The sequence below is a fragment of the Protomyctophum bolini genome (genome assembly GCF_963924005.1).
Source record: "Protomyctophum bolini genome assembly, chromosome: 9".
In the NCBI taxonomy this organism is placed as follows: Eukaryota; Metazoa; Chordata; class Actinopteri; order Myctophiformes; family Myctophidae; genus Protomyctophum; species Protomyctophum bolini.
The window spans coordinates 1,328,415-1,347,344 of NC_137870.1; positions in this window are offsets into that span (position 1 = coordinate 1,328,415).

The window sequence follows — 18,930 nt, forward strand, 5'->3', positions numbered from 1 at the left end:
CAGATGCAGCTTCTGCTTCGGGTTGTGATGGAAGAGACTGAGTGGACCTGCTGTGGAATGAAAAACATGTTAAACTGACTATGAATTAATCTACCAATCCTATAGAAATACTACATGTTATACCGACTATAGAAATACTACATGTTATGCTGACTATGTATTCAACTACCAATGTCGCAATGTTAGCATCACAATGCGTGCTACATGTAACGTTAATATCACAATGCGTGCTACATGTAACGTTAGCATCACATTGCGTGCTACATGTAACGTTACCATCACAATGCGTGCTACATGTAACGTTACCATCACAATGCGTGCTACATGTAACGTTAGCATCACAATGCGTGCTACATGTAACGTTAGCATCACAATGCGTGATACATGTAACGTTAGCATCACAATGCGTGCTACATGTAACGTTAGCATCACAATGTGTGCTACATGTAACGTTAGCATCACAATGCGTGCTACATGTAACGTTAGCATCACAATGCATGTTACATGTAACATTAGCACCACAATGAAAAAATACAACCCCGTCATGATTATGAACATCCTGGCTAAAAATAACACTGCTATTTTAAAAGGATCTCTGGCTAATAAGACTTATACGCCTTAAAACATTATATTTGCCCTCTATAACTAACCAGGGATCCTTTTAAGAATTAGGATCAACGTGTGACTGTGGAGCATAGTGAGTGTACATTATCTTGTACTGATGTTAACATGTACATTAACTTGTATTAACTTCATAGAAAATTAATTTAAATCACAATTACTCACAGATCCTCTAGAAGGAGATTCTCCTGTGTCTCAAGACATTGGTGGAAAATGTCTTTAGACGTGCTGGAGTTCAGGAGCGCATAGAGTTCCCTCATCCTCTCCTCAATGGTGGACTTGGACCTCACTTTATTGTAGTCCTCTGCGGTGATGATCGTCTTCTCAAGGAGCTGATCCAGGATGGGATTCAGCCTGGTCACTCTCTGAATGAGCGCTGCCCGGTGTTGGTCAACAAAGTGACCCGCTGAAGATAAGTGGAATGAACATTGGTTGGTAGTTGTTGTTGTTTAGTTGTTGGATTTCCCTCCACACCAAATGTCTTCTTCCCTCTAAGACCCCCTTTACACGTGAACGATGTTCATAAGAACGGCAGAAAAACGTATCGCTTGCTGGGGTCCGCTTAGATGAGAATGGCGTTTTCAAAACACAACAAAGTGACGGGTAGTAGGCTGTGCGCCTACTAGAGCATGCCTCCAGGGAGGAGCTACCTACTAGAGCACGCCTCCAGGGAGGAGCTACCTACTAGAGCACGCCTCCAGGGAGGAGCTACCTACTAGAGCACGCCTCCAGGGAGGAGCTACCTACTAGAGCACGCCTCCAGGGAGGAGCTACCTACTAGAGCACGCCTCCAGGGAGGAGCTACCTACTAGAGCACGCCTCCAGGGAGGAGCTACCTACTAGAGCACGCCTCCAGGGAGGAGCTACCTACTAGAGCACGCCTCCAGGGAGGAGCTACCTACTAGAGCACGCCTCCAGGGAGGAGCATACTGACAGTGCTCGTCTGTATGTTCTTCTGTCCTGAACTAATGGAACTCTCTTTCAGTGACAAGGAGACCGCCAAGGACAAGAATCCCATTCTGCTCATTATTGTGCCCTCCCAGGCTTACAGTACGTTGAGTCTGACTTGCTCCCTGTTTAAGTTTGTTCAATAAACACCCTTGAAACCGTCCCATCCTTGTCTTGGTTCTGGTAACAGGCGCCCGCACGCACACGTGCACGTGTAACCCTTTAGTTATCAATTACAGGGTACAGGACTAGTTACTAGGTTCGGAAGAGCAGTAAGCAAGAAGAATGATTTAGACCACAGACCATAGGTACAGTTTAGTATTAGCCCGATGGCTTGTATTACAGCAATAAAATAATAGAACGGAAGATACACAAGAAACAATGACAATAATCATACAAGACAATAAACAAAAGAAAACAACTGTGCTTGGACAGTTGAATGTCACCAATAAATACCTCCTATTAACTCTATGCTCCCACAGGAAAACAGGTAAGTACTATTTTAATCCTATTTTAGTCTGTTTTAGTCCTATTTATTTACTATCTAATTTAGTTGTCCTTTTCAGGTTTTAAATCTAATCTAATGTAAGTAAATAAGTTAAGTTGTTTTTAAGTAACTTATTCCTTTTTTAGGTTCACAGTAAGTATCACTTTTAACCAAATGAAATGTAATGTTATGAAATCAAAATACTTTATTTATAAATTCACCTTCGTTTCACCTTTAAACATAAACATAAACTTTTTAAACAATCACTATATCAACAATCACATTACAATTCCCATGAACTTAATAATAACCCATAAATGTCCTTTAAAAGGTATTAAAAGTCCAATGAACTTCCCACTGTGTGTGACAGTAAGTATGGAAATGAATGTGTGTAGCTCAAAAGTTCACTGAGAGTCCATCCGGGTGTATATATTCAGTGTTCAGTGTATTGTGAATTCACTGTACAGTATGTCCATCCAGGTATGGTAGGTGTGTGCAATGTGTATGCAGTGGAGGTGCACTACAAGTGGCTAGCACACTGAGAGTCTCACTGTGTGCTGCAGTGGTACCACACCACACTACCAAAGGCTCAATTTCTTATCTGATTTAAGGGGACAGTGGTGTTGAGGATCTTCATCCGTAGAATCGTGGGTAGCTCGCCAGAGTGATATGCCAATATCACTCGAATCAATCCAATCAAAGCAAAAAGACCTGACCAAGTCAGTGTTCACAAAGTTCACACAATTAACAGGTTCCAGGATCAAACTTCTGAAAGGGATCAGCACTCTTCTCTCAAAAAGAGACTGGATCAATCAAAACTCTCTTTAAATGAAAATAATCTGTTCACATTCATCAAATCTTGTCTTTCCTCTCTGTTTGTCAAATTGTCTGCTCAACAGGCTTCTCTCTCCTGTTCTCTCCAGAACATTCTGTGCTCTGCAGCATGTCATTAGCTGAATCACATCACCTGGGCTGGTGATTCTCCAAAGTGCAGTCTATTAATTGAGAGACCTGATTGGTCAATTGGTTCATTGGCTTGTTCAGAGCACCTTACAGGGCTCTCATACTACACAAGTAGATGAATGTGAATACAGATAGAATATAAACCCATACATTGTACTCTTTATAGTAAAATAGTCTTAGACAAATCCCATTTAGTTTTCATTGTTAAAGCGCTTTTGTAGAAGTTTGGTTAGTGTATTTTAACCTGGTTTATATCCTAAATCCATTTATATTTAGATCTTTATTTTATTGACGTGGCTATTTTGACCTGGGTTACACCCGCACACGTGCACGCACACGTGCACGCGCACACGCAAATGCACACACACACACACACACACACACACACACACACACACACACACACACACACACACACACACACACACACACACACACACACACACACACGCACGCACGCACGCACACACACACAGCTCACCTTCAGCTGCTCCTGCTCTTGGAGACGTTGCACTTGACATTGGTGGGTCAGCGGCTGTAGCTCCATGCTGGTCTGATGTCAGAAAAGAAAAAAGTCCAAAGTAAGAGCTTGAACAGATCTACAAGCTCACAATATTAAATATAAAAGGTTTTAACGTTAAATCTGACTTCCCTAAGCCTGCAGTGCAGACTTAGGGATACATGTATTTTTCAGAATGGACAAAGTTATTATAATTTTCCAATACATAATGAGATCATATCGACATCGGTAATATCGGTTATCGGTCATAAGAGCAATGAATAATATCGGTATTGGCCAAAATGTCTCATCGGCACATCCCTAATAGAGTCAATAATCAGTTTATAAGACATCTATTCATAGACTCAACACAGCTGAGAACAGTTGAATCAGGGGAGGATTAGCTCAGGGGCCTCTGAGCTAGGAGGGGGCCCTGAGCCCCCCTAGCTCAGGGGCCCCCCTAGCTCACGGGCCCCCCTAGCTCAGGGGCCCCCCTAGCTCAGGGGCCCCCCTAGCTCACGGCCCCCCCTAGCTCAGGGGCCCCCCTAGCTCACGGCCCCCCCTAGCTCAGGGCCTCCCCTAGCTCAGGGGCCCCCCTAGCTCACGGGCCCCCCTAGCTCAGGGGCCCCCCTAGCTCAGGGGCCCCCCTAGCTCACGGCCCCCCCTAGCTCAGGGGCCCCCCTAGCTCACGGCCCCCCTAGCTCAGGGCCTCCCCTAGCTCAGGGGCCCCCCTAGCTCAGGGGCCCCCAAAAACTGCAACGTTAATAACAGTTATCAACTTTGCACTTTTTTTCCCAGTAATGGGCTTAAAATAACCCCAAAAGTTCAATAAACACCCTTGATACCGTCCCATCCGTGTCTTGGTTCTGGTAACAGATGCCCGCACGACCGACCGCCAGCCAGTCAGTCAGTCAGTCAGTCAGCCAGCCAGCCTGCCAGCCTGCCAGTCAGTCAGTCAGTCAGTCAGTCAGCCAGCCAGCCTGCCAGTCAGTCAGTGTTAAATAGCTCTATATTGTGACAGTAATCATTGCTATAGATAGAGTGTGTGTTCAGTAACAGTGTTAAAAAGCTCTATATTGTGACAGTAATCATTGCTATAGTGTGTGTGTTCAGTAACGGTGTTAAATAGCTCTATATTGTGACAGTAATCATTGCTATAGTGTGTGTTCAGTAACAGTGTTAAATAGCTCTATATTGTGACAGTAATCATTGCTATAGAGTGTGTTCAGTAACAGTGTTAAATAGCTCTATATTGTGACAGTAATCATTGCTATAGAGTGTGTTCATTAACAGTGTTAAATAGCTCTATATTGTGACAGTAATCATTGCTATAGAGTGTGTTCAGTAACAGTGTTAAATAGCTCTATATTGTGACAGTAATCATTGCTATAGAGTGTGTTCAGTAACAGTGTTAAATAGCTCTATATGACACATTGCAATGTGTTTGTAAATCTGCTATTTGTGTATAAGAATAGGGAAGGTGGGGTTCTAATGGTTAATCAGTTTATTGAAGACATCTATTCATAGTTTCAGCTCACCTTCAGCTTTAGAGACTCCTCCACTTGTTGACGTTGGACTTGACATTGTTGGGTCAGCGCCTGTAGCTTCATGCTGGTCTGATGTCACAGCTACGGTTGAGTTAGAAAAGACAACAGAATTGTATAAGAAACCTGCTGTTTAACAGTGTTAAAAAGCTCTATATTGTGACAGTAATCATTGCTATAGAGTGTGTTCAGTAACAGACAGTGTTAAATAGCTCTATATTGTGACAGTAATCATTGCTATAGTGCGTGTTCAGTAACAGTGTTAAATAGCTCTATATTGTGACAGTAATCATTGCTATAGAGTGTGTTCAGTAACAGTGTTAAATAGCTCTATATTGTGACGGTAATCATTGCGAACGCAATGAGCACTAACTATGAGACCTAGCAGAACATGTCTGTCTGTCTGTCTGTCTGTCTGTCACGCTGTAACACCACCTGCCCGCCACCAGAGGGCGCAGTTGTATCACACACAAAAACACACAAAAACGTAACTTAAATAAAACCCAAATATGTACGAGCTGCGTTCGCTTCCCGCGTTTGCGCGTCTTACTTGTTGCTATAGTGTGTGTTCAGTAACAGTGTTAAATAGCTCTATAGTGTGACAGTAATCATTGCTATAGTGTGTGTTCAGTAACAGTGTTAAATAGCTCTATATTGTGACAGTAATCATTGCTTTAGAGAACAACATGAACAAAGTGAGCTTGTAAATCTGCTGGAAAAATGTGTGGATAATGTTCTCCTGAGAATAGGGATGCTGGGGTTAATCAGTTTTACATCTTTTCATAGTTTCAGCTCACCTTCAGCTTTAGAGACTCCTCCACTTGTTGACGTTTGACTTGACATTGTTGGGTCAGCGCCTGTAGCTTCATGCTGGTCTGATGTCACAGCTATTGTTGAGTTAGAAAATAAAACAGCATTGTATAAGAAACCTGCTGTTACCAGGCAATAATGAACTATTATCTGGCTAATAAACTGATGTTAAGTTGATTACATTAATGTTTAGCAAGGTAATTAACTGTTATTGCAGCAGGCAAGAATGTACTAGTAGGTCAAGCGAGTACTCAAGTTCAAATGTTTCCAGAAAGCAACATTATATTTGATTATTTCCTTGCTGTCTAACCACAATCTCCCTTTTGAAGTGTCTAAACACATGCACTGGATGTGCGCACAATCTCCCCTTTCAAGTGTCTAAACACATGCACTAGATGAGCGCACAATCTCCCCTTTGAAGTGTCTAAACACATGCACTAGATGAGCGCACAATCTCCCCTTTGAAGTGTCTAAACACATGCACTAGATGAGCACACAATCTCCCCTTTGAACCGTCTCCATGTAAGACACCATGAAAGATTTCCTCCTTTGGCCAGGGATAGACCGTATGAGGTTCACCTACCTTTGGCCATGTGTGGTAACCTGTGCAGTAGATCATTCCTGTGGATCTTCTTCAGAACATTCACCATGATCTGAGGAGCATGACCGGGGTAGCTCAACACCATCAGATGAGCGATGCCCTTCTTGTTGTTCTTCTCAAGGAAGCACTGTGGGATTAGAACCTCTGGGGTTGGAAACGGTGGCAGAGGAACGAGGCCTTCAAAGATATCAGGGTATTGCAAGTGAACCTTGAAGTCCTCGAACTCCCTGGCTTTCAGCTCCTTCAGAGTCTTCAAGATGAGTTCCTCGAGTAAATCCTTGGATGGTTCCTGGGGCAAACGGAGAGAGGATGTAAACATCTCAGCTTTGTTCTCTAAAGCCGTGTTCACAATGAAAGACACAATAAACATATTTCTAGTCACTTGAATGGAGTTCATTCAATCACTGCACATACTATGGGAACAGTACGGAATTCACACAGGGTGACGTGTCTAGTGCGGTAGTATAGTAGCATAGAGATGTTTGTAGATGGTGCATGTAGCATGCTGCTTTCTGCTTGCTACTCTCTGCTTACAGCCGCCGCCGCCAGCTCCCCCCCCCCCCCCCAGAGGAGCCGAGTGTGTAAGTCTCCTCCTGCTGGTACATAGCCTCTCCACCACCAAGACTCCTGTAGTGCCCCCCGTGGCCTCGCATGGTAACTGGGTCTCTGCGGACCCAGAGACGCGGCGTATAGGCCCACCATCGCGTGGACATGCCCTGACGCCCGTCAACCCTGCCCCAGCTATGGGTAAATAGCTCCACTGCATGCATTGTGGGTAAGATTATTAGGCAAAGGCTAAGGGAGCACACCCTGACAGAAAAGCAATGTGCTAGCGGTGCGCAACCGGCGGGCCTTGAAAGACCAAGGACCCTGCAGCCATGATGGAGGACTGGTCAAAGATCAAGGACCCGGCAGCCTCCTGCAGCCATGATGGGGGACTGGTCAAAGACCAAGGACCCTGCAGCCATGATGGAGGACTGGTCAAAGATCAAGGACCCTGCAGCCTCCTGCAGCCATGATGGGGGACTGGTCAAAGACCAAGGACCCGGCAGCCTCCTGCAGCCATGATGGGGGACTGGTCGTCATGGGCTCACCCACGCCATCAGGTTTAGCCCATGGTGGTGAAGATAGTGCTACTGTGAAGGACACACCCCCTATGGCACTTAACACATAGACTGCTACAGGTTCTAGCGGACCCTGGCTTACTGGTGCTGAAGGCTTAACATGGGCTTTTTGAACTTTTTGGGGGGCCCACAGCGAGGGGCCTCTTATAGCGAGAATCACAATCGCATAAATAAAAAGAAAGCCCAACTTGTCCACTTCAATTTAAAAAAAAAATTATGATTCTACCATCTTCCATTCTGGAGATATTGACCTTTTTCTAACACCTGCTTTTGCCTGCACGCTGCTTGTGAAAAAAAACAACAGAGATATGGAGGCCTGAAGTTGACAGACATTTCAGTTCAGTTTTTTTAGTTCAAAAGACCGATATAAAATTGAGCACAAATAATATCCTATACAAACCATATACCGAATGAAAGCCCTGAATGTCTACTTTTAGGAGGAAAACAGTACACATTGTACACATATACAGTTTGTCACTAATTGGCTATTGAATGCAGCTTGCGCCCACCAGAGAACTTTAGAGAAGGCATGGACCCGAAGAACTATTATTCACAAAATAAGGCCTATAGCGACATGTACATACTATATACCGTATGAAACAGTAGACTCTCTGCTTTCATAAGAAAAATACCACCCAGAAAAATCACACCCCTGTGAAGTGAGCAGTGCAATTGCACTGCTCACTTCACAGGGGTGTGATTTTTATTATTATTACAGTATTAGTATTTTTCTTATGAAAGCAGAGAGTCGACTGTTTCATACGGTATATAGTATGTACATGTCGCTATAGGCCTTATTTTGTGAATAATAGTTATTCAGGCCCATGCCATCTCTAAAGTTCTCTGAAAAAGATAATTTTAGAGAGCATGGACCTAACAACTAAATATTCACAAAATAAGGCCTATAGCGACATGTACATACTATATACCGTATGAAACAGAATACTCTCTGCTTTCATAAGAAAAATACTAATACTGTAATAATAATAGAAATCACACCCCAGTGAAGTGAGCAGTGCAATGTTGCACTGCTCACTTCACAACATTGCACTGCTCACTTCACAGGGGTGTGATTTTTATTATTACGAGTAAGACGCGCGAACGCGGAAGGCGAACGCAGATCGTAAATTGCAATAACAATTAGAATAAATTACAGACATGATCTGCAGGGTGTCATAGTTAGTGCTTGGACCACGCCAGCTCCATATATGGTCACAAAAGACGCCATCACACTCATGTCACCATGACTCAGCCATAACCATATAAGGAGTCCCCAAAGCAGGACCACGCCATCACACTCATGTCACCATGACTCACAAATCACTCAGCTCCATATATGGGCACAAAAGGGCCAGGTCCACATATACAGTAAGCGGGACAGACAGACACACACACACACACACACACACACACACACACACACACACACACAGACAGACAGACAGACAGACAGACAGACAGACGTGATCTGCTAGGTCTCATAGTAAGTGCTCATTGCATTCGCAATTACAGTATTAGTTTTTTTCTTATGAAAGCAGAGAGTCTTGATGCACATTATCTGATCATAAAACGGACTTGGAAACTTTCTTCAATCGTAGCCCCATATGTGCCCTCTCCCTACGCTCATTGAACTCATTCTGTGATTCGAGCTACAAACAATCGCAGTAACGGGGGGGGGGGGGGGCAACTAGGCTTTGAGGAAATGATCTTGCATAATCAACATTATTGTCGATTGTCGTGTGCCGCTCCAAACATGTCCAGACATACCACTAACCTCATCGATCCAGTCTCGCGTATCTATAAGGTGAGACGCGAGACTGGATCGGATTGTGTCTGGACATGTTTGGAAAAAAAAACAACGACGATCGTGGATGGATCACATCCATGATGGATGCGGCAGAAGCAGAAGCAGCACGCAACGTGTTTGGAAGAAAAAAAACGAGAAAGCACCACCTGTCGTTGCAAGACAAACACCCGTATGTTGCTGATAGACAGATAATAATCGATCCGATTTTGTCCTGCCGTTCATTTTATCACATTAGGTGCAGGGCAGGCTGCTCGACGGTGAGTTTATAATAGCCTGTTGTAACGAGAAAGGGGGATGGATTGGATGGTTGGAATGGATGCGAGCAGCGCAGCAGCAGTACGGCTTGCGATCAGCGACCAACGTATCATGGCGGGCCCTCGATAATGATGTGCAATCTGTCCATGACTAACTCCACATGTGTCTGGCAAACGTTACGTTATGAATTCAAATGCCGATCGTTGCAGGTTTATATACGGGCAGAGAGCAAATCGCGTTGTATCTTGTTCCGAGAATGAGAGTGAGTGCAAGCCTTGCAGTTGAAAGCAGTGGGGACTCGGGAGTGGGGGGGGGAACTGCCAATGCGATCCAAGAGGAAGAGACCCCCCCCCACACCATTCTCCCTCGGGAGAAACCATGTAGAAACAGGAGGGGAGGGGGAATCGAGTGTATTCACACAAACAAGAGCATTGTCCCATCCATTTTAGATCCCCTGACATCTGCGTTGGTCTATGCCGGACGGCCGTCTCCAATACGTCGTACGTCCTCGCATAGACCAACCAATAGGCGGTGCCAGACGCTTCTCAGACCAACACCTCTTTTCAGCAGGGGGGGGTTTTAACTCTTTTTAGAGCCGATCGGTGTTACATTATGAGTTGTCCGGGCGCAAATATAGTTGAACAATAGTAATCAATAAAAAAACGTTTTTTGGACCATAAAACGTATAAAAACGTTATGCGCTTCTTGCGCTTGGCTATAATAAAACGTTTAAAAACGCTTTGCGCATTCGATGAGTTAAAAACGTCCTTGCGCAGGTATCCACCTCTGACCACGGTGAACAGTACCAGGTATCCACCTCTGACCACGGTGAACAGTACCAGGTATCCACCTCTGACCACGGTGAACAGTACCAGGTATCCACCTCTGACCACGGTGAACAGTACCAGGTATCCACCTCTGACCACGGTGAACAGTACCAGGTATCCACCTCTGACCACGGTGAACAGTACCAGGTATCCACCTCTGACCACGGTGAACAGTACCAGGTATCCACCTCTGACCACGGTGAACAGTACCAGGTATCCACCTCTGACCACGGTGAACAGTACCAGGTATCCACCTCTGACCACGGTGAACAGTACCAGGTATCCACCTCTGACCACGGTGAACAGTACCAGGTATCCACCTCTGACCACGGTGAACAGTACCAGGTATCCACCTCTGACCACGGTGAACAGTACCAGGTATCCACCTCTGACCACGGTGAACAGTACCAGGTATCCACCTCTGACCACGGTGAACAGTACCAGGTATCCACCTCTGACCACGGTGAACAGTACCAGGTATCCACCTCTGACCACGGTGAACAGTACCAGGTATCCACCTCTGACCACGGTGAACAGTACCAGGTATCCACCTCTGACCACGGTGAACAGTACCAGGTATCCACCTCTGACCACGGTGAACAGTACCAGGTATCCACCTCTGACCACGGTGAACAGTACCAGGTATCCACCTCTGACCACGGTGAACAGTACCAGGTATCCACCTCTGACCACGGTGAACAGTACCAGGTATCCACCTCTGACCACGGTGAACAGTACCAGGTATCCACCTCTGACCACGGTGAACAGTACCAGGTATCCACCTCTGACCACGGTGAACAGTACCAGGTATCCACCTCTGACCACGGTGAACAGTACCAGGTATCCACCTCTGACCACGGTGAACAGTACCAGGTATCCACCTCTGACCACGGTGAACAGTACCAGGTATCCACCTCTGACCACGGTGAACAGTACCTGGTATCCACCTCTGACCACGGTGAACAGTACCAGGTATCCACCTCTGACCACGGTGAACAGTACCAGGTATCCACCTCTGACCACGGTGAACAGTACCAGGTATCCACCTCTGACCACGGTGAACAGTACCAGGTATCCACCTCTGACCACGGTGAACAGTACCAGGTATCCACCTCTGACCACGGTGAACAGTACCAGGTATCCACCTCTGACCACGGTGAACAGTACCTGGACCTTACAACGCGTTGAAGTCTGGCGACGATGGGGTTCTGGTGACGAGAGCAGGTGCGAATGACCTGGAAGCTCTTAGCTAAGAACCCTGCACGTCAGCAACACAGGTTATGGGTCGCTAACAGCGTGGATTGAGTAGAAGCTGTTTTCGGGCAGACCCCTGTGTGCTTGAGCAGGGCCTAGAAAAGGTGGCCTAAAAATTGTCCACTCAACATTGCCTGGAAAGGATACTGCATCTATCGGGCCGTTCCGTTACCGCGGTCGAAATAAAAAACTAAACAGGAAATCATTAAAACTTAAAACTGGCAACATGGAATGTAAGGACTCTCCTGGACTCGCATGGCAGCTCTGACAGACCTCATAGGAGAACAGCTCTGACAGACCTCATAGGAGAACAGCTCTGACAGACCTCATAGGAGAACAGCTCTGACAGACCTCATAGGAGAACAGCTCTGACAGACCTCATAGGAGAACAGCTCTGACAGACCTCATAGGAGAACAGCTCTGACAGACCTCATAGGAGAACGGCCCTGGTTGCTGCTGAGCTGAGTCGCTATACAACATGGACATTGCCGCTCTGAGTGAGAGCAGAATGCTGGAGGAAGGCTCTCTAACAGAGGAAGGGATGGAGCAGAATGCTGGAGGAAGGCTCTCTAACAGAGGAAGGGATGGGCTATACGTTGTTTTGGAGGGGTTGCCCGTCAGGAGGACAACATCTGCATGGTGTGGGACCAGCCATGAAAAACACACTCCTACCAAGACTCACTGAAACACCTGTTGGCATTAGTGAGAGACTAATGACCCTCCGTATCCCGCTGGTTAAGCACCGCTTTGCCACACTTCTCAGTGCAGCAGCCCTGCCATCGCAGAGTGAGGTCAGGGACTCCTTCTACCAGTCACTGGACGAGGCTCTTCTCAGTGCATTATGCACCAGCCCTGCCATCCCAGCGTGTGTGTGTGTGTGTGTGTGTGTGTGTGTGTGTGTGTGTGTGTGTGTGTGTTCTAGTTGCCATGTATATTTCATAATCTATAACAACTTCAGATACAATATGCAATATTTGATTAACAACTGATCTCTCTGAATTCACCACCAATACTAATGGCTGCAGTCTTCGTCGTTCTTACAGTGAATTTCTACAATGTATTTTTTAAACCCTAACTTCAGTTAGTTTGGTGAGTAAATAAACAGACCTTGTGACGACTCCATCCCCGTGATCTTCTCCTCCCCATCTTGATGTCGTCCTTGCTGCTTCTTCTGCTGCTTCTGCTTCTGCTTCTGCTGCTGCTTCTGCTGCTTCACGCTGACATCCTAAGTTTCTCTGAAACAAAACTGGACGAGTCCACCAAGGACCCCGAGATTGAAATAGAGAACTATACGATCATTAGGAACGACAGAAACAGGCATGGTGGTGGCGTGTGCATGTATATTCACAAAGACACTGAATACGTTACTCGTACTGACTTGCAGCATGATGAAATTGAAACTTTGTGGGTTGAATTAATTTTCAAAAATGCTAAATCAGTATTAGTGGGCACCGTCTACAGACCGCCTGATCAGCATGAGTTCTATGATATACTTGAGGGGTGCTTAGCTGGGGAGGAATGTGTAGAGAAAATCCTGATGCATCGTAGGGAAGCACCTGTGTTTAAGTCATTTAGTCGGTTCTGTGATCTGCATAGTGTCAGTCAGCTAATTACCCAACCCACAAGAGTGTGTGATTCTACTCAAACTGTCATTGATCTCATTCTGACCTCGGACAAATCCAGAATCTCCAAGAAAGGGGTTATTGTATGTGGGCTCAGTGATCATTTTATGATTTTCTGTACGCGCAAAAAAACAAAACTAAAGTCTGACTGTCACAAAACAGTCATATCTAGGGACCTCAAAACCTACTCTAGCGAGTCCTTTCACCTTGAACTGGAGAGTCTGGATTGGTCCGATGAGCTCAGAAGCTCACTAGTCGAAGAAGCATGGCTTGGCTTTAAAACCACATTTACATCAGTACTAAACAACATGGCTCCTCTGAGAACCACCAGGGTCAAAACCCGCTCGGAACCATGGATGAATTCGGACATACTGACTGCAATGAAAGCCAGAGACAACACATGCTCTGAACTTCTTAAATGCAAGTCCAAGCTAGCCAAGCGCCAGTGATCTCCAAACACAACTGGGCATCCTAAAAACCCAATGTAACAAGCTAAGAAACGGTGTAATTGCCATGACCAAATCAGCCAAAAGTAACTTTATCAATGATAAAGCCGAGGAAAACAAAAACAATCCTCGGGAGCTCTGGAAGCTACTAAACAACCAACTAGGCTGTGGTCAGAAACTAAAAACCAGGTTTACTAACATAAACATCAAATCGAAAAACACCCTCATCACTGACAAGCTTGATGTAGCCAACAACTTAAACATGCATCTTCTTTACAAACATTGCAACAATGCTGGTTAACAAACTGCCCTCCCACTCTGGGCGTTTTGGTGTAGAGCACATCAAAGCCTTCTACAAAAACCTAGGTGTTTGTAAAGATGATTTTAAAATGGCAATGGTAACAACTGAGGAGGTACTTAAAAAACTAAGTGCCCTCCAACCCAACAAGGCCACTGGCCATGACAATATTCCCTCCAAATTTCTCAGAGGCTCAGCCTTTTCCATAGCTCCAGTCATCACCCACATGGTAAACCTCTCCATCAAACAGGGACAGGTCCCCCAAGATTTTAAACTGGCCAAAGTAACCCCCCTGTACAAAAAAATTGAGTAAATTAGACCCGGGCAACTACCGCCCTATTTCTATTCTAAGCTCCATCTTGAAAGTGATGGAAAAAATAGTCTATGAACAGGTTGAAAAGTATCTTTCCACTAATAAATTGCTGTACGGGTTCCAATCAGGTTTCAGTACATCCCACTCCACTGACACATGCCTCCTCTATTTGAGCGACCACATCAAACACCAGGTGGATGCTGGAAAATACTGCGGCATGGTCATGCTGGACCTCCAAAAGGTTTTGACCCCGTGAACCACTCCATACTGGTTAACAAGCTTAAAGCTATTGGTTTCGATAGCACATCAGTGAGCTGGATGCAATCCTACCTGGAGGGGAGAGAACAGATGGTGGAGGTGAATGGAACACTGTCCCCCCCCCCCCCCTCCCAGTGAGCTGTGGCGTTCCACAAGGAAGCATACTAGGGAGTTTACTGTTCTTAATATATGTAAACGACATGACATCAGCTTGTGACTGCAACTTGTTCCTGTTCGCAGATGACTCAGCACTGCTAGTCTCGGACAGGAACAAACTGCAGGTTGAAAAGACCCTCAGCTCTGAACTCGGTAGAATCTGCAACTGGCTCGCTGATTACAAACTATCCTTACACCTGGGAAAAACTGAATCCATTCTCTTCGGATCTAATAGTAATCTCAGCAAGGCAGATGGCTTCTTGGTTAGATTGGGTGACAATATTATCACACGAAAAGATAAAATTACCTACCTAGGTTCCATCGTGGAGGCCAATCTTTCAAGTGATAAAATGGCCACCAACGTAATCAAAAAAGTAAATCAAAGAACAAGATTCCTTTACAGGATCTCCTCACTGGTCAACAAAAACACCTTGAAGACCTTAACAGGAGCCCTCGTACAAGGTTTCTTTGACTATGCATGCACCTCTTGGTACCACAGCACCTCAAAGGCCCTTAAAACAAGGCTCCAGACCTCCCAAAACAAACTGGTCAGGCTCCTACTTGGCCTCACCCCCGGAACCCACCTCACCCCTGCCCACTTTGACAGGCTGGGATGGCTTAGGGTCGACGACAGAGTACAGCATCTTGCAATGGGTTTGGTCCACAAGATTCGATACACCACCAAGATACCCATGTAACTGTCTAGATACTTCCTTAATGTAAACGAAGTCCACACCCACAACACCAGAGGGAGTGCAACAAACCATATACAACCCAGATTCGGCACAAATAAGGGACTAAATTATTTTCGCTCCTATGCGACCAAAATGTGGAACGCCCTACCAACAGTCATTAAGACATGTGAATCCCTTGACTCCTTCAAAACCGCTCTCAAAGGGCACCTACGGACGGCCGCAATTCGAAACTGGCTCCTGTAAAACCCCACCCCTTTCCCCTCACTGTATATGTTTCTTTTCCCTTTTTGCTTCCTTTATGACGAATTCCTGTTCTGTTCTTTAACTACATAGAAGTGTCTATTTGTACGTCTCTAAATGTTTTGATGAATTGAACAAAGTGGACCCTGTTGTAAACAAGTGTAATGCTTTATGGTGTCGTTCACTCACAGTTAACAGTCTTTGTATTGAGTTTGTGCTTGAAATTTACTGTAATTCTGCAAACTGTTAATAAATATTTAAATGTACTGTAATTCTGCAAACTGTTAATAAATATTTAAATGTACTGTAATTCTGCAAACTGTTAAGTATTTAAATGTACTGTAATTCTGCAAACTGTTAATACATATTTCAATCAATCAAAACAACAACAACACCATTTAGGCCTGACGTCGAAATTTGTTTTTATTTTAGTTTTTGAATGTCTTTTTTTTCTGAAAAACCTCATGTTTCTATATCAAGTGGTTCTCAATATTTCATGTTAAGGACCCCCAAAAATATATGAAATTGGCCGCCGACCCCCCAACTAAAAATGAGTTGTTTCAGGGACCCCCTCCCAGAAGCAAAGATTTGAGTTAAAAAACGTTCGCTCTGAAAGAGTATATATTCAAAGCTTTGCACTACATGTTCATGATGTTTCAAAAATTGCTAAATTATAACATAATGTTTAAAACACCAAAAGGGGTTCCCGCCCAGTCAACTGTGTTTGTGCACAGCAGTGTTTTTCAACCCCGTCAGTAAATGACAATTGAAAACCAAATGCTGGTCCGCGTCTCAAATTCACACAAAGTTTTAGTCGGAATTTCAGAAACGGACCACCATTTGATGAGATTTAGACCTAAAATATGCTCTTTTTTGTTTGATACGATTTTGTCTAAACAATTCCATGCTTTTGGCGTTAAATAGCTCTATATTAGTAAATAGTAATCATTGCTATATAGAGTGTGTTCAGCAACAGTGTTAAAAAGCTCTATATTAGTAATAATTGCTATATAGTGTGTATTCAGTAACAGTGTTAAATAACTCTATATATTGTAAAAAACACTGGTCTAGACATAGCATTGTAGAGTGTATATACTTATAGTTTAATTTCTTATACCTAATATATTGATCCTAGATGACTATTTCTACGTATTTTCTAATTATCATGTGTTGGTCTTGCTTATTGTAAATCGTTCTGGATTAAGAGCGGCTGATAAATGACTACATTATAAATTGTAGCTTCCATTAAATGATAAATGACTACATTATAAATTGTAGCTTCCATTAAATGATAAATGACTACATTATAAATTGTAGCTTCCATTAAATGATAAATGACTACATTATAAGTTGTCGTTTCCATTAAATAGTGTCAAAGCTAAGCAAGTGGTCGCTCTACTGCTGAAACACTACAGCAGGCAAAAACCAAGGGGTGTAGTTTTACACTGTGTCCAATAGATGGTGCACATGGACCACATTAAGGCAGACAGACAGAGAGGCAGTGTTGTGAGCCAAAGAATGCTGATCTACAACTTAGGCATTTGGCAGACAAGCTCATAACCGTGTTGTTGTGAGCTTGTAGATCTGCTATGTTTGCCAAAGAGACGTATTGTCGACAGAAAAGAGCAGTCCAAAAAAACCTTAGTCCAGTTTTTGTGCACAGGTTTAATGTAACAGTGTGAGAGTTGTGTGGGGGGGCAGGGGGAGGGGCTTCAGGGGGACTGGGGGCTTCAGGGGAGGATTATCCAACGGGCCTGTTGGGTCCGGGTCCGGGCTAAAGCAGCTAACTCCACCACCTCTCCCCCTCTCAAACTGTCTGCTATAAAGCAGCTAAATCCACAACCTCTCCCCCTCTCAAACTATCTGCTAAATAAATGGTAAATGGTGCATTTATATCGCGCCTTTATCCAAGGCGCTTTACATAGATTGTGCATTACATTCACCCATTCATACACCGATGGCAGCGGAAACCATGCAAGGCACCAACTAGCACATCGGGAGCAATTAGCGGTTCAGTGTCTTTGCTCAAGGACACTTCGACAGTAACTCTGGTGGGAGCCCGGGTTCGAACTGGCAACCTTGCTCCTACACCTCCTACACATAACCACGCCTCCAGCTCAAACACAAAGAAAATAAAGTTTATCGGCCTACTTAGTAGGCCTACTTTTACTTTTGGTAGGCCTACTGTAAGTAAATTTTTAAGCCAATACTTTTGTATTTTTTCTTATGTACATTTTGAATTCCACACTTTTAGTTCTAACAGAATATGTATATGTTGCAGTATTGCTACTTTTACTTAAAGCTGCTATAAGCAATAATATGGGGTCAAAGTGAGGTTTGGGGCTACCCCAGAGGTCCTTGAAGGGCTTCCAGCTATACAGATACTGATAACCCCACCATCACCCCGTCTCAGTCTCTCAAAAGATCCTTGCTCAGCATCCTCGACAGGGCCATTTCAGAGCTGGAAAACAGATTCTCAAAGAAGAATTTAGACCTAATGACAGCCATATCAAGCCTTGTACCCTATTCTGAGGGATTTCTATAGACTCCACCTTGTCGGAGCCTTTGCATGTTCTTACTGGAACTGGAACAGACTACGCAACTCTGAAAAGGGAACTCATTGTTGCAAAGCCAATGTTGGCCAAGTCATGTTGTCCAAACGAAACAGACCTGGCCACTGTGTCTAAACACATGAAGACATACGAGAAAGCATTTCCTGTGTTGCACAAGTTGTGACAGCCCTTGTAATTGGTGTGTCTTCAGCTTCATGTGAGAGTTCCTTCTCCACACTGGCACGTGTCCTAACCCCCTACCGTCGCACCATGTTGCACGAAAGAAAAAAGAACTTGGTCATCTTGGCAAATGAGAAATCTATAACAAATATATAGACATGGATGAACAACAACAACAAACCAACCCCAGTACTTGAGTCAAAGTACGACTCAAGTGGAATATTATCTGTCAAATGTGTACGTGAGTTGAAGTACTGGAGTGCTTTCTTTTACAATAATGTAAGTGCGCAGGCCTTTAAAACTCTGTCTATATTAAAATGTAGACGTTAAAAAAGAAACTGCAAGTTTGTTGATCTGCTAGTTTCACTATTTGAAATATAAGGCTTAGAAAGGTATAGTGGAGTCAAAAGTATGTCAATAGTATCATAAT